Source organism: Tupaia chinensis, unplaced genomic scaffold, assembly GCF_000334495.1.
Source record: "Tupaia chinensis unplaced genomic scaffold, TupChi_1.0 Scaffold000566_1, whole genome shotgun sequence".
NCBI classification, from domain to species: Eukaryota; Metazoa; Chordata; class Mammalia; order Scandentia; family Tupaiidae; genus Tupaia; species Tupaia belangeri.
The window spans coordinates 392,777-400,702 of NW_006160079.1; positions in this window are offsets into that span (position 1 = coordinate 392,777).

Genomic DNA, 7,926 nt, shown 5'->3' on the forward strand with positions numbered 1-7,926 from the left:
GGGAAAGAGAGAAAGACAAGAGAGGGAGAGGAATGAGGAGGATGTTTGTGTGTGTATGTATGTGTTCACGTGTATGCATGTGCATGTGTGTGTGAGAGAGGCAGAACAACAGAAAGCTCAAAGGAGGATCTAATCTCCTTGGCCACCATCTACTCAAACCTGTTCTTAGCTTTGATCTTTAGCAGAATTGGCATGGATACCAACACAGGCATGAGTTTTCAAAGTCCTCTGGGGCAAGGGCTTTGAGTGGACAAGGGGTCATCACTTATTGCCAGGCTGATAGCCTTAATGGTAGAGTGAGGCTTGGCCAGCCCTAGGCCCAAGTAGCAGAGCAACTGTCATCAGATGCTTCTGTAAACAGTGTATGTGTGGACACACACAAAGCACATACGCAAACGGGTATGTGTTGTGGGGTCCATTCCATGCCAAGTCCCTCTGGGAACGCAGAGTATCCTGAGCAGCTTGGGTGGGGTCTGCTATGGCCTGGACCAGAGAGTCTCTGCTCCCTCAGCCTGACTTCTGGTAGGCATGGATGAAGACCAGGGTTGGAACCAACTTTACAAGGAGGCAGGTAGATCCATGAAGGGAGAGGAGCTTGGAAGTGCTGGGCATAAAACTCTTGAAGGCATAGCCAGAAACAAGGTCACCTAAGATCAAGTGCTCACCATTTGACTACACTGTCCACTGCCAATTGTGGATCTTTGAAATTGGCCTGGAGTGAGAGGCAGAAGAAGAAAACCCCCCACCCCATAGGGTGATGTGGTTGCAGAGCAAATCCAGAAAGAAACTCAGATTTTGTAGAGATCTCATGAAAGAGAACTCCTAGACCCGAGGTTAAAGCTGGGGCAAGACCAAGTGAGAGAGACAAGGAATCTGCTTTCCTACAAAATGAGAACACTGAGAAAGGGAAGTAATGTAAAATGAAATGAGCGCTGAACTGGGTCCCAGGAAGTCTGCAGTTTAGACTTCATCCAGAGTCTGATGTGCTGTGCTGTCCTAAGCAATGCCTTCCTGTCTCTGGACCTCAGTCTCTGTTTCTCAGCCATAGGGCTGGGCTCCAGGATCTCTAACGCCAGCCCTGATTAAGCCAGGTCTCACCGAATCAAGACATGTAGATTCTACTTATGAATCCTTTGCATCTGAGATTCAGTGGGACCTCCCAGAGCAATCATCCTTCTAGGCAGCACCCCTTCTCCCTAGCAGCCTAGCTCCAGATAGGAATCTTTACAACTTGTCTTAAACGAGAAGGATGATCCTTCCCCCCAAAAATACACACACTTTTTCCATCTCACCTGCACCTCTGGAAGTCCTTCCTGTGTCTCTCTTTCATCCCTCCTTTATATCAGGGTTCTCCTGAAAGTAGTGTCTCTAGAGTCCCATTTTTAATTTCTTTTGTTTCCCTCAACCAAGCAGAGAGAGAATCTGACTTGAACATCTGTTTGGAATTTGGGGGTGGGGGTAGGGAAGAGAGGCAGCTAGCTTCTCCTGCTTTCTACCAGTTCCAGGGTTGGGAGAACCTGTGAGCCAGGGCACCCACCTCCCCCCTTCCCACCCCATGTCCCCCATGGTCCTTGTCAGCTGCCTTCTTGGCCTTTCTCATCTCAGAAACAAACAAACAATCAGGAGGCAAACCTGAAACCCTGAGCTGAGATGGTAAACAGCACAGGCCGCCCTGGCCTTAATGGGCCCCAGCCCAGGTCTGTCTGTTCCTGCCCGGCTTGCCTGCCTCCAATGTGTTTCTGATTTGTACTGAGCTAATGGCTCTGCCACGCTGAATGTGGCAGCTGCCTAAGCCCCGCCTCTCAGGGATCCAAGGGTGGGAAGGTTGGGAGAAGGGGGAGGAGGGGACCCTACCTCCCCAGCCAGCTTGGTGCAAAAGCAGTGGCAGGAACTGCTGAGACGTATACACAAATATGAACAGGGGACAGGGGTGGGTGGAGGGATGAATTTCATCTGGCTATAAACAAACATGCTTCTTATAAAAGGACCCAAGGGTGCAAGTCATCAGATCTCCCTTACCCATTTTTCCAGGAGGCAGGCAGAGGGCGAATTGAAATTGGGATGCTTGGGAACTAAATTGGGCTCCTTTTAAGAAATCCCGTCTCCCAAAAGGTGGTGGGCATTTTCTGAGGTGAAAGACAATGAAGTACTAGGACGTCTTGCCTCCAGAAAAGACTTAAGGAGATGTAGACTGTAGGTTCTCTCTGCAAAATAATTGAGGGGCAGGGGCCAGGGAATGAAATGTCTCTGACCCTCCCCACCCCAAATCCTAGAGGGAGAGAATTTTGACTGTCTGAGGGCCATTTATTGCAAAGCTGTTCACTTCAGGGAACTATCAGAAAGGTGGCCTTGGGTCCAGGGTAGGTGGTGCAGTCCTTTGTATTTTGGACTGCAATGCAGGAAGCTGCATGCCGACTGCATGTTCAGATGCATGGGGTTGGCCTGAGAACACACTGGCTGCATGTGTGGGTGACCAGGAAGGATCCTGAAGAGCTGAAAGGCTGGGGAAAGGGGATTATGACATGATGAGATCCTATCAAGGGTGCTTTCTCTCTTTCTCTCTCTTATGCACATGCACAAACACTGTCTATCATAAAGAAAATAAAACAGAAACAACAATAAAGAAAGTGGTCTTGGGATGGCTTGACCCTGGGCCCACAAGGAAGGGCATCTTGCCATCTTCACCTGTTGAGCTTGAACAACTATCCTTACATTCCTATGGGTGTCTCCTCACACAATGGGGCCAGCATCCTGGTACATTTTCCTTTGTTATTCTATCCTGGCCCTCTGTTTAAACATAATATCTGTGCATTCTACAGTGCTGAGAGGCCACTTGAGGAGACAGAGAAACTGGCCTCTTTGGGGCCAAAGGACTTTTTCCAAGTCATCTGATAAAATCTCTTTTGTTTGATGATTCCCCCTCCATTTTCCCCAGATCCTTAAGTCACTGCTTCCCATCTTGGGGATCATTTTATGGCTGGAACTATGGCTCAGACTGGGGCTAGGGTCAGGCTGAACAGAAACAACCAGCTTCACTGTGTAGACCTAATCAGATGTGTAAGGACATCTTTTAGGCTCTGGCCCTAACATTTCCCATGTCCTCCCAGGCTCGATCCAGCCTAGAGATCAGATGTGACCAGAAGCCAGGCCCAGAGGGTAGTGGCTGCTATGCCAGCTGGGAGAAAAGATGAGGGGCCCTGAAGGATCTTGGGATCTGTCCACAGAGGTAAGGTCTGAATGCCCCAGTGGGCCATTGTGGGCTGCTGAGAGAGGATGGGCTTGCTCCAAACTTGTAGCTTATTTTCCAGACCCCATTCATGGGAATGTGGGAGGGTAAGGGAAGAAGAAAGGATGTCCTCGGGAAAGCAGCCCCTGGGACCCTGTGGGCTTGTGGCTGCTTATTCCTCCTCCTGCTTTTTCTCAAGACCTGAATATTTCTTACAGTGTCTAGCCAGATCTTGTTATGCAAGCAGTATTGTGTGTTAACAAGAAAAATATCCATTGGTGGTGCATGAAATGCAAGGGTCTTTGTCTGCTGATCCACCCAGTACTTCCTTTCTAGCTGCAATGCCAGACCCTGCTGAGAGGTGCACGGATAGAGACATCTTTGTGACCATCGCCGCTGTCACACAATGGGACAGACACCTTGGGACCATGCGTGTGTATCATGGTGTGTGTATGTGTATGGGTATGGCATGGTGTGTGAGGGAACACATTTTTCTCTGTGGACTTTTTGAGAGTGAGGGGCAACTGGCTTAACCTCAATCACATCACAGTGGGCAGAAGAGGGCTGTGACAGGTGTTTCTCTCTTGTTATGCTCCCTCTAGTCATGACTAGGTAGCCGTGCTTCTGTTCCCTTAGAGAAGCTCATATCTTCTCTTTATTTATTAAGTTTATTTATTTATTTCTCCCATGAGCAAGACAGACAAAGAGATAGACAGTACCGCAACAAAGTCTTGATGCCACAGTCTACTCCCAGCCTTAGTCAGTCCTAGATCATGGGCACATGTGTCTGGATGTGAACCCCAAACCCTCTTGTGTGGGTCATTTTTGCAGAGTATTGCAGTTTACCACTGCCCCACCATCCAGTCCTTCTCTCTCTTTTTTAAATTTCCTACAGGGCTTGTGCACTCATCAGAGAAGAAAGGGAAAGTGATAAAGCACACCCAAGCCGGGGATGGCCAAGCCACAACCCCTTATCCTCCATTCTCCTTTCAGGATTTTGGGCATGCATGCACATGTGCTCAGTGTGTTTTTCAAGCCACTGGGTCTGGGACTCGAACCGTGCAGTCTAGTTGCCTTAACCACCATGTCATTGACTGGCCCTCTCCTCTTAATGCTTTCTTCACCCTTGCTGGTTTATCTTCGTCTCTTCAAGGCCTGGAAATCATGGAGTCAAGGTGCCTAAGCCTCTGTCTGCAAACCTCAGTGCTGCTGGAGAAGCAACAGAGTGTTGGCAGCTAGAAGAAAGAACAGATTGCCCAAATCAGGTGAGAATACCAAGCTCCAGGCTGACCCCGGCACCAAGGGGCTGCAAGACCTTGGAAAATTTATCCCAAGTCTGAATCTCTTTCCCCCATTTAGGACATAGTGGGGAAAGGTTAAACAGTCATGAGGAGGGCTGCCAGCTCTGGCAAGCCATGACCCAGGTCTCACCTGCTATGCCCTTGTGTCCTAGGCTACCTGGTGCCACTGGCAGTACTAAGAGCTCAGTTTCTTTTCTTGAGACTGTCATTCGCTTAACCCTTCCTCACATAGTTGGCCACAGTAAGCCAGCCCAGCTGTGAGGCAGGCCCAGGCCCAGGCTCCATCTTGATAATGAAGGGTGATCAAGGAGCTCATTTATTCATTTATCTCATAATCATACATTGAGGCACCTCCAGGATGTCAGACACAGTCCAACCTCATCAGCCTAAGAAACTTATCACCCTCTGTCCTCTCTAGTCAAGGGCCTCTCCCTGACCTGCTTCCTCAGGCTCCAGAAAGGCTTCCCCTTTACCTTCCCCTCAGACTAGGCTAATGTCTAAGTGACCTCTGAACCAACACTCTCTGCACTGCTGCCTGGCAACTCTTCCAGGTCCCTGTCCCACCTCTGAGGGACATTAGCTTCAAGGCAACAGGCTCCCAAGCCCCTTCACTCCTGGGCTTAAATTGCTCAGACTATTTAGCTCTTGCCTTCTTTTCCTTCCTGCCCTCTCTCCAAACACTGCATATTCCTCCCCTCCCCTTATTTTGCTTTGCCTAAGGTGTGCCTGAGCCCCAGGCCTCCAAGCTGGAGCCTTCTGGACATGCCTACATTCATATAACACCCCTCCCCCCCACACACACACATCCCAGCTCTGTGACACACAACCCCCTCCTCCTGCACCTCTAGCTTTTTTCTGCACAGCTGTGGGCAGTCATATCAACAAAAGGAGACCAAGGGGCAGCCGGCAAGGAGGGGCTTGTGAATCAGCATGGGTGCACTTGTGCAATGCTGGGAGAGGGGGAGGGGTGGACAGGATAGGGTGGGTAGATGCTGGTGAGTGGGGATGGTGGAGTGCATGTCGGTGGACAGCCAGCTGGGGTATATGTCACAGTGAATGGGCCAGTGTATGGCTCCATGTGTGACCCACCCAGCAGCCGTCAACCTGTATTAGCACACACATGAGTGAGCTTGCACGTGTATGCAGGAGGCCGCAGGGTACAGGGAGGGTGGAAAAATATACTGGCTGCAGAGGGAGAAGAGGTTTCTGATTCTAGCTCCACTGCCAAATTGCCAAATTCCTGCCACCTGCACCCACACTGCCCCCACCCCGCACCCCTGCCCCACCCAGGGCCTCAGTTTCTCCATATGTAACCTGAGAGGGTTGATTTGCAGATCTCTAATAGCTTCCTGCAGTTCTAATATACTCTAGTTCCTTGATATTCTGTGTAGTAGGATAGGCTCGGAAACACTCCCTTTATGAAGGAGGACACTAGAGAAAGGCAGAGACACCTCTGAAATATCATTGAAATTTCTATTGCTCTTTTGTTAATCTCATCCTCTCTTCCTTGTACTTCTATCTTCCTGGAACCAATGTAAGGGTAGAAGTGGAGGAGAGTGGGGCTGTGTCGGAGAAACTCCTCCTGGTTAGGGAGGGGTAGGGGCCAGAGACCTAGGACATCAGCCCCAGGCTCAAAGGAGGAACCCAAGGCTGCACCAGCATGTTCACAGACACAAAGAGGAGGTTGCATGGAAGGGTACAAGGAGCCCCCAGCAGCATTTCTGTATAGGAGACCTTTAAGGCAGCAGCAGTCTTGCAGAAGACTGGATATCCCTTAAGGATGCACTTTCAGAGCAAGCACTGGATATGCTTAGTAGGTGAGTGTTTCAGAGAAATAAAACTAGCCATGTTTTCTGAAGATAATTTTATTCACATTTTACCTAGGATTTAAAATATGCATTTATTAAGATTACCATCATCAGGACCAGCAGTTAGCGTAATGGCTATGTCGCTGGACTCCCATGTAGTCGACTGCGGTTCGAGTCCTGGACCCGGTGGCTTAAACGCGCGTGCCCAAGATCCTGAGAGGAGAATGGAGGAGAAGGGATTGTGGTGTGGCCATCCCCCCTGGGGGGTGATTTCTTACTTCTATCTCTCTGTCTCTCTCTGTCTGTCTGGTGAGCGCATGCACCCTATAGTAAAAACCTCTAAAAAAAAAAAAGATTACTATCATATTGGGAATGGTTTAGTGGAGTTGGTAGGAAATTAGAGGAGGCTAAAACCTCCCACATCACTCCTGGTATCTCCACTGGGGAGCTTCCTTTATGACCTTGAGCAGGTTACTCCCCTTTCCTGTGCCTGTGTTTGCCTATCTGTACAATGCTAGAGGGGTGTATGTGCTGGGGGGATTTCCACTATCTGTAAGAGCCTATCTATACAACAATTCTAGGGTTCTCACAAGGCCATGAGCAGCTGAAGAACTGTAGAAGGGAAGGTTAGTTCCACTCACATTCCAATGAAAACAAGAGGCCTGCCTTGCAAACTAGGTCAGGGAAGCACACTTTCTAAGCTTTGAGTTGAGGTCAGGAGTAAAGAGACTTGACCAATGTCACCCAGAGCAAGTGGGTGGCAGAGTCAGGTGCAGATGGGGTCCTCTGAATCCCAGGCCAGTACTCCTCCATTGTTCCCCACCCAACCACAGCTAATTTACCTCAGAAGATTCTAGGGAAATGGATAGGAACCAACAGAGCTCTCAAGATCCACAGCTGGGTCTAAGAAGGTTAAATATCCAGCTGGACGCATTCAGCCAGGCTTCCAGAAACTGGGGTATTCCTTACAACTTGCAAATAAGTACTTCAGGCCACAGGAAATGATCCCTGAGCAACAGGCTCAGGGATTGCACCAAAAGACCTGTCCTGCCTTCTTGTCAGTCAGCTTGTGGGAGAGGCAGTCCTAGGGGGTGGTGTTGGAGCTGGAGGTAGGTAGTCTAGGACCTCAGCTTGAGGCTCAGCTCTGTACTGCTGTTAACCAGGGACCCTGGGCAAATCTACCACACCCTTCCCCCAGCCCTTTTGTGAACTGATGACAATAGACAGTAGCTCCTGGCAGGGTGGCTGGGAGAAATAACTGGACTGGTGGATATGCAAAGACATTGCAAACTGAAAAATGCTGCTCATGCCTGAGGGATAGCGCTTACAACTGCGGCATGTATGCATGACCTCAGAGTAACTTGGGAAGAGGTAACTGGATGTGCCCTGCTTTAGGACCACTACCTCCCATTGGGAGAAAGAGGGGAAAAGGGAGTATCTGCAAAGAGAGCCCAGGGGAAGTGCTGGGGAAAGTGAACTGCACGTCATTGGGGTGGGGGAGTGGGAGTTAGTCTGTGCAGCAGTCTTTCATGTGAGGGCCGGGCCAAAAGGCGCGGTTCTGAGGCCTAGCTAAGGCCTGTAGGCAGGAATG